We start from the raw sequence: 8,719 nt of genomic DNA, 5'->3' as shown, positions 1-8,719 counted from the left end.
TCCTTTCCCATTTTACAGGAGATCCTTACACACTGTAAATCCCTGATTGCATTTGAGAGGGGACGGGGAGAGATCCCTCCTTTCCCATTTTACAGCAGATCCTTACGAACTAAATCCTTGCTTGCACTTGACAAGGGATGGGGAGAAACCCCCAACAGCGAGGCCSTGCAGCTCCTCAGCTGGGACACCTCAAAGCTGAGCCTCCACGCTGTAATTCCTCCCCAGGAAACAGCTTGGATTGGCACAAAATGCCTCCCGTTTTCCTCTGTAACTCCTGTGTATCGAGCAAAGCGTGGCAGCGTGCGCGCTGCCGTTCTGTGGATGATGCCAGGGTGGGAAAGCATCGATCGCTGCCGGCAGGGATGATGCAGGAGCTCACCATCACCTCTCTGGGAAGGGGTTCATGGTTTGCCAAAGCCCAGCAGGGAGATCCGTGATGGATCTAAACCCRAATCCACACCGAGAGCGCAGGGAAGCCAGATGCGAAGCCCGAGCAGCACCCTCTGCCTAAATCGGGAAGCGATTTAGGATTTCCGAGCGGCAGCTCCGCGCTGGGATTGCACTGTCCCTGCCGGTCACCTCGGAAAATACCACAGCATCTCCCCGGGARAGCAGCCCAAACAGCCCAGAGGAGCGAAGGTGGAATACTGGGAGCAGCAATGAGCAAAGCTGTCTCTAGGTGAGTTATTTTTCTCCCAGGAAGCSGTGGCTGGGAGTGATGCTTCAGCAGAGCTGTGATTTTTGCAGCCGCGTCGGGGACTCGTCTGGCGCTTCCCTGCGAAATCCCCCTCGCTCCCGGCACGCTCCCGCAGCATCGCAGCAAATCCCAGCCTCAATGGAGCCTCTGTAGCATCTTYTACAACAAAATCCACGGCATCTCTCTGCTGTGATCGGTGCCAGTTTGTGAATGTTTGAACCTCAAGGTGTTTTGATCCCGTTCAGATGAAGTGACCCGAGCTGGGGAGAGGCTGGGGAGATGAGAAATCCATCACAAGCCTGGGGTGGTCCCCAGAGGGTTTCAAAGCAGCTACATCACCCAGCATTCTGGGTATTTCTCTCCCCGCAGCAGCCACTTTTCTGCCATTTATACTGAATTATTTCCCCCTTTAATCCCAAACTTTTGGTGAKTAAAGAGAGGACRTGGYTTTGCCTGGTGCCAGCTCYGTGGGCACAAGAGCTACAAGAGGCSAYTCGTGTCCATYGKGCTCCAGCCCTTCCAGGCAGCCCAGAAACATGGGACAGCTCTGCCCAGGAAGAAATGAAACCACAAAGGGACTTCTCCTCCTGGTTTGCAGAGTCCCCTCCAGCAGAARGGAAGGAAATCCCAGCAGCGTGGCCTGCACACCAGGATAATGAGCTTAAGAGCTTCAGCAGCTCAGACCCCACGATGAACTCGTGCCCAGAGCAAAGCCATGGCACGGCCCCAGAGCCAGCCCTAAAGCTGGGGGAGCACAGAGCTCCATCCCCTGCTGAGCAYCATCATCTCCTTCATCCCCTCCCAGAGAGCCCAGCCAGGACAGCCTTGAACTGGACTTCAGCAGCAATTCAAAGGAAATAAAGGCTTTTTCACCAAAAAAAATTGTTTTTTCAGGTAGTTCCTGATGGTTATCTCAAAACCTAATGTTTTTGTGATTGTTGTCTGGGAAAGGAAGGGAGAAGAGGATGAGGCTGTGGGGTGAGCAGAAGGGGAAAGGCAGGGATGGGCAGCAGGGTGGGTGTGCGGGGTCTGAGCGACTCCAAACGGCTCTGAGCAGCTCTCCCCGCAACTCTGACACCCTGCAGCTCTCACACAGCCTCACGGCAGCACCAGGGGAGGCAGGGGAGAGCTGGACCTGTCCCTGGGATGGGTTAGTCCTCCTGGAGGCAGAGCTCTTCGCTCTGCTCCATGGGCACCCCTGGAATTCGCTCACCCACTGCCCCCTCAGCGCAAAACACCGGCAGCACAGGAAGATGTGCGAGCCCACGACACGATTTCCTCTCTGAGGAGCAGGAAATCATCAGTGAGCATTAATTCTGYGTGCCCTGAGGGTGAGGAGAGCAGCCAGCAGCAGCCCCTGCCAGGAGAACACGAGCTCTTCCCCGTGTCACCTGTGCCAGGGCAGGACAGCTGGCACCTGGATTCTGCCAGGAGCTCACCCGCCCTCCTTTCCCTTTTTTCTTTGGATAGAGAGGCAATTCACTGCTCTGGGAGGTGCTGAACGAGGCGTGGGCTCCGAGTGGCTCCTGCTGTGGCCTCTCCGAGCCCCCGGTGTGTGCCAGCCCTGCCAGCCCCCTCTCCCCGCAGAGCCTCCGCCCTCGGCTCAGGTGCTCAGAGGCGGCAGCTTTACCCACTAATGACATTTATTTTCTCCTCAGTGCCTCGGGGAGGGCTCTTTCTCTCGCCCTCCCTGCTGATGTGAATCCTGCTGCCCTATTGTGCTGATATGAGACTTATTTTTGTTGTTGAACTGCTGGTGATCTCCCCTGCAATCCCCCATCCGTGCCCCCCAACCTGCTCTTCCTACAGCTAGGCACACGTTTCCCAGTTTCACCCCACCAGCACTGAAATAAAAAGCAAACCCCCTCACATTTTCACGTTCCCTCACCTGGTTAGGACAGRCTGAGCCTTACTTTTGGTTTTTTGGTAACTTCCCTCCCAAACRTCCTTCAGAAAAGGCAATTCCCACAGTGCCATTAAAGCCTTCRCCATCGCACGGCCACGTAACTCGCYGGGAGCCTTCTGAAATAACCTTTAAACAATAGATCCTGTCTTGTTTACTGAATGTTTCCGAGCTCAACAGTAATGCATCCAGATGTCACCCCCTGCCTACTGTAGGCCTAACTATTTCTGGAAACACACCAAAGGCAAATTGCTCGGATAATGTCAGATATTGTTGCAAAAAGAATATGACAAGTTTCCATCTCCTTGATAAAAGGAGCAGAGAGTTATTTCCCAGGGCAGCRGAGCCGCGTGTACCTTGGACTCRGCCCCGTGTAGGAGCTGCATCMCTCCCTCCATCCCTCCCTCCCTCAGCCCACGGACAGGTGGACAATGGCACGTGTTTTCCACTTTCCAGATCAGGAAAAAAGCAGTCCAGAGGAGCTCAGCACACTCAAAACATCCACGCTGTGGCTGCAGGTGGGAGATGGGGAAGAGTCCTGGGGATGGTGAGGAGGGGCTGAGCMGCCCTGGYGAGGCCWCAGCTCATCCTGTGCCATTCCTGGGAGAGGAGTCAAGTGTCAGCTCTGAGACATCGCAGGTGATTGTGAAAGGAGCAGGAGGAAACTCTGCCTGAGGTGAGAGGGGAGCAGGAATCACCAGCCCTGGCTCAGGTCCTGTCTCTGCTCCTCATCCTGCTCGCACTGAGGGAGGTGCTGGACCCAGCACTGTCCCTGTGACCCTCAGCTGCAGAGAGAAATCTGCACTCTTGGACACACAGGATGGGGTAAAATCCTCATTGCTGTGATTCTGGCCTGAATCAAGCCCTGTCCCCTCTCAGTGCTGCCTCTGACACCTTGAGAGCCACAGAATCTGCTCCTCCTGCTTGTGCCCTGAGCTCTGTTCATGGGTCAGGACTRTTATTAACCTTCCTATGGACAAACAGGTCTGGAGATATTTCAAAATGGTTTTTTGGCCTTTAATTCTGTCCCCCAGCYTTTCCAGCTGCCCAGGGCTGTTCTCACAGGTTCTTTGGGTGAAGGGTCTGGGGAGGGTCAGGGTCCATCACCCAAACTGTCACCCCTCTGCCCAGCTGGGATAAAGGCTGTTTGCCCAGGCAAAGGGGGAACCCATCCTACCATAACAGACCACAAGGAGAGCAGAGACACCAGGAGAAATCACAAATGGGACGAGGAATGAGCCACCAGTTCAACCCCAGCACCTGCCAGCCCTGCTCCATCCCGTCCCTGCTCCTCTTCAGTGACATTGGCTGCACCACCAGCCGTGATCGGGAGCCCTGCCAGCATGCAGCACCTCTTCCCTGGCCATGTCCTTGTCCCCAGCCATGACAACAGGACACACAGGTTCCAGAGCAGGCCCAGGGACAAGGCACCAAGCCATCCAGCCCTGTTTCTCACACGGGCACTGCGCAGCCAGAGGGAAAGGGCTGAGTCAGGCAAATCCCTCAGAGCTTGGCCAGCTGCAAAACCCCTCCTTGTCCCACGTGCTGGGCACTGAGGACACGTCCTGACATCCCAGAGGTCAGTGGCACAGACTGCAAAGATGCAGGGAAACTCTCTGGGCTGCACATGAATGGCTTGGGGAATGGAGCACCTTTATCTCATCGAATCTGGAGCCCAGAGGAACTTTTAGAGATCCTAAAGGGACACTCAGGAATGGCTGTAGGGTCAGGGGTGCTCAGCTGCAGGCATGGGAAGCCTTTAGAAAGAGCTGGGTGAACAAACCACGGGCAGTGACTCTGTCCCTGAATTGCTGAACAGGTTCTCCTCACTAAGAACCTTCAGGCTCAGCTCTCATGTCACCTCCACAGGGGTTTGGAYGCCGCAGATTCAACGGGAAAGGATCGGGAGATGTGAGAGCCTGACCCATCCACCAGGCTCTGCTGGAAAACAGCGATGAGGCCACAGCAGGAGCCACGGGCATGTTCTGCCACTCTCAGTGCCCAGGTAGGCACAGATATTTCAGAGCTAAACCCGTGTTTGTAACCTGTGCTCGCTCACAACAAACCAGACAGCAACAAATGCTGTTTCTTTCCTTTCCCCTCAAATCCCCGCATCSTTTCTGAACGAGAACCACTGTACTGCGGGGTGATAAATCATCACCAGCCCCTTTGCTGGGGATTTTGTTGAAGTTCTTTATCTCTCCTGAGCACCAACACCGCTTCTTAAGAGGTCCTGTCATCGCTCTGCACGGAGATTCTGACACGCAGAGGAAGGAGGTTACACTTCTAATTACAGCTGCGCGGTCTTTAAAAGGTGTTTAAAATCTCTTTTCACCAGCTGACAGTCCCAACGCACCTTTCTGCTCATTTCAGGCACGAAGAAAACCAACCAGAGAGATTGCAAACAACCTCCAGTTATTCACCAGCCATTGCAATGGGGAAAGAGCCTCAGCACAGGTGTGGGATAGTTCTGGYGCTCACTTCATGCACAATTCATGTCAACTACTCTCTCCCTCACAGCGCTCTAATTTAGATGCTTCCTCRGCGAAGACAAGATGCGATGACTAAAAATCCCATCATCCTGGGTACTTTTTGCTCAAATGAAGTCACCCAGGAGCACCATCTGCACTCTGAAAACCGGGAGAACCCGCCAGGTTCCCTAAAATGACAGCCATACATCACGACAGCCTCAAGTGCAGAGTTTTCCCATCTAGGTTTTATGCTGATTTCGCTGCTCGTTTCGGGCTGGAAGACAATCTGTTGAACCTCAAAGTGCCGTCTTCTCTTACCTTTAATTTATTCTGCCAGAAAACTGTCTACCTTAATGAGTACGAGCACACCCCCACTGCCTCCCAAGTTTGGTGATCTGTTATGTCAAATATAAATAATCCTGTCTGAAAGCGGTCGATACGGGGAAATGAAAAGCCATCTTCCCTTGGGGGATTTCTCTCTCCCTCCCACAGCCCCCCCGAGCCCTCAGGCTACCTTTAATGTACTGAACAACATCCGTGTGGCTCTGAGAGCACAGACCTAGATGGCTGCTGGATTCAGAGTGACAAAAACAACCCACAGGTGACTGTGCCATCACCTTCCTCACATCCCGCTCCCGATCCCTCTCCCCACCACCACTGCTCTGCTGAGTGTGAGTTAAGGGGATGGTTTGCTCCTAACCCAGCTCTGGGGTGGTCCTACGAACTCATTGGGATAAAAAGGGGGATTCTGATGTCCTTTAGGGCCAGGACATGAGATGGGAGCACATGCAGGTGAGATGTCCAGACAATGAGGAGAGGCCGGTTCCAGTCCCACACTGAGTGTGCAAAGGGGACTGAGGTGTCCCCAGGCAGAGAAGGACATGACCTGCACACCCAGGGAAGGCATGGCATGGGGGCAGCTTTCCCACTCCATCCCTGAAAGGTGCTTTTATGGCATCCTTCATAAGCTTTGCACCTGAAGATGTTGTAGGATGAGGGAGAACCAAGCCTGGAGCACCCCACTATTTTCCAAGCAGTCTGAGGCGGCGGGACTTGCCCGGTCCCTCTGGGCAGGCTATGGGGCAGAGGATGCTATGCAGCTCTCCATGCCCCTACTCGCCGTGTCTCCCCGCTCCAAATCCCTTCCCAGCCCCACTCCTGGCAGCCGGGGCCATCCTCTGCCCGCTGCCCTGCTGCAGGCATCCCCCGGGATGCGGGATTCGCCGCCGGCTCCCCCGGAGCAGCGACCCCAGGCAGTTTCGGATGCACCGGGAAGCGGGCGGCGGGGGCGGGAGCGAAGCAAACAGGGAAAAAACACCGCGAGAGACCCCAGCGCTGGGAAGGACGGGGAGAAGGGGCTCGGCATAGCCGGGGGATGGTCCCACAGAGCCCCCGCGCCGGTGCCTTCTCCCGCTCCGCTTACCTTCAAACGGGGGAATGGGGCTGGATCCGCTCAGGTGAGGACCGCGTCTCCCGAAGTCTCCCGCTCGCAGAGCATCAATACCAAAATAAACGTGTTTATATATATATATATATATATAAAATTATTAAAAATGAAATAACGGTCGGGAAATTAAAAACAAGCGGCAGAAATGAGGCTGAGGAGGCGGGCGGCAGCGGCGGGCGCGGAGCAGGCAGCCGGCAGCAGCCACCCCTGTCGGCACATGGCCGGGCCGGCGGCTCTGCGGGGGCCGCTCCCGCCTCCCCGCCCCGCTCTCAGCGCCGCCGGGGCCGCCAATGACGGCCCGGGAGCGGGGCCGAACCGAGCGGCGCCCCCCGAGCCCGCAGCGAGCCCGCAGCGAGCCCCGCACGGGCAGCGCCGCGGAATGCGGCCGGGGAGGGATGCGGGGCCGTGCCCCCCCGCCCCGGGATGCGGGGATGCTCTGCACATCGAAGAGGAGGGGGAGAGCGGCGCTGGGAGATGGTGAATCCCCCCGGAGATGGGTCACCCCAAAGGGAGAGGGGTCATGCCGCTGCAGGGCCGGACCAGCCCCATACAGAGCGGGGTCACCCCCTCTTTTGCCACATCACCCCCTGACAGAACCGTGTCAACCCCTCCAGAGCGAGATCAAACCCTTACAGAGCAGGGTCACCCCCTCTATAGCCCAACTACCCCCCAAAAGAGCCCTGTCACCCTCTCCATAGCCAGATCAAACCCCTACAGAGCGGGGTCACCCCCTCTATTGCTACATCACCCCCCAAAACAGAGCTGTGTCACTCCCTCCATAACAGATCAAACCCCTGCAGAGCGGGATCAAACCCCTACAGAGCGGGGTCACCCCCTCTTTTGCTACATCAGCCCCTCAAACAGAGCCGTGTCACCCCCTCCAGAGATGGATCAGACCCCTACAGAGCGGGGTCACCTCCTCTATAGCCCAACTACCCCCCAAAAGAGCCGTGTCACCCCCTCCAGAGCTGAGTCACCCCCTCAATAGCCAGATCAAACCCCTACAGAGCTGGGTCACCCCCTATTTTGCCACATCACCCCCTTACAGAGCCGTGTCACCCACCACGGAGCGCTGATTTAGACAGGAGTGTTTCACCCCCAGGCCTGGCACATGGAAAGAATCCCCCTCCCCATCCCCAATGCAGGGGAAAGCCAAGACAAACCCCACAGCACCCCCTGTTCGATCCCCCACRGGCCCCAGGGCATTTCAGAGGTTCCATGAGTTTCCTTCCTGCTCTGTTTTCCAGGAGCTGKGCTGGGGTTTCAGCTGGTTTTGGTTTCATTCAGGCCACCCCTGCAGTGGGAATGTCTGTCCTCTTCCCAAATCCATCCCCATTCCAGCACAACCTCAGCTCGGACTCCTCAAGCACAGTTTTTTCCCAAGTTGTGATTTTCAGACTTTTTTTTCCCTGTGATTCACAAAATTTCCTTAATGCCGAGGTAGCTATGATCCTTCAGAGCTGAAAAACACAAAACTTGGGACAAAACCTGAATCCTGGAGGGGCACTCGCCCTCTAGCAGGTGGGCATCCTGCAGAAACACCACCCCAGCCGTGTCTGGAGGGTGTCCCCAGCCCCAAATTTGTGTGACAGGGAGAACAGACTGGCCCAGCTCTCCCTGAGCTCTGCAGTCCCTGGCTCCCTGCAGAGCTTCCCTGGGCACAGAGGATGCTCACAGTCCCTCAGGAGGCTCTGCCAGCTCTGCCTCATCCCCTGCCACCATCCTCAGCTCTTGTCACCCARGCTGTCACACTCCTCGGGCAGCAGGGACCCTTCTTGACCCTTCTGGATTTCCTCTGTCCATCAGGACTCGCGACTCTTGTCCTGCAGTTTTCACTTCCCTGGCACTCAGACTCATTCCCAAAAACTAACTTAATTTTTCTCATCAGCAGCTCCAGCCTATCGATACTTTTCTGTCCCTCTCAGCTGATGAGAACAATCAGTGTTTTTATAGCACATCTGCTCTTTTTGAGATGTTATCGCTCGTAGCACTCCTTTAATCTRTGCGGAGGGAAACAGTTGCATTCAATTAATTGCTCCCCAAATAAACTAATCACCTCCAGCAGTTCCAGCACACTTCACACACAGCTCAAAAGCCTGTGCAGAGATCTGAGAGGAAAAACACTCACTGTGATGACAAGAAATGAAGGTGAGGGGGGAAAAAAACCCCCATAGTTTATCTTTCAAGAGTCTACTTAAGAC

The 8,719-nt window shown here is 55.5% G+C and overlaps 1 protein-coding gene across 1 annotated transcript in view; it reads right to left on the bottom strand.

Annotated features, from left to right (window-relative positions):
• FAM163B (family with sequence similarity 163 member B) overlaps positions 1-6,602 on the bottom strand; it is an 18,127-nt gene extending 11,525 nt beyond the window's left edge. The window contains exon 1 of the mRNA XM_057371598.1: positions 6,495-6,602. The gene's annotated coding sequence lies outside the window, so the exon portion shown is untranslated. The remainder of the gene's footprint in view (positions 1-6,494) is intronic.
• Between the last annotated feature and the right edge of the window lie 2,117 nt (positions 6,603-8,719).

This window comes from Malurus melanocephalus, unplaced genomic scaffold (assembly GCF_030028575.1).
Source record: "Malurus melanocephalus ecotype Western Australia unplaced genomic scaffold, MMel_1.1 scaffold_149, whole genome shotgun sequence".
NCBI classification, from domain to species: Eukaryota; Metazoa; Chordata; class Aves; order Passeriformes; family Maluridae; genus Malurus; species Malurus melanocephalus.
This window is presented reverse-complemented; position numbering and strand designations above follow the sequence as displayed.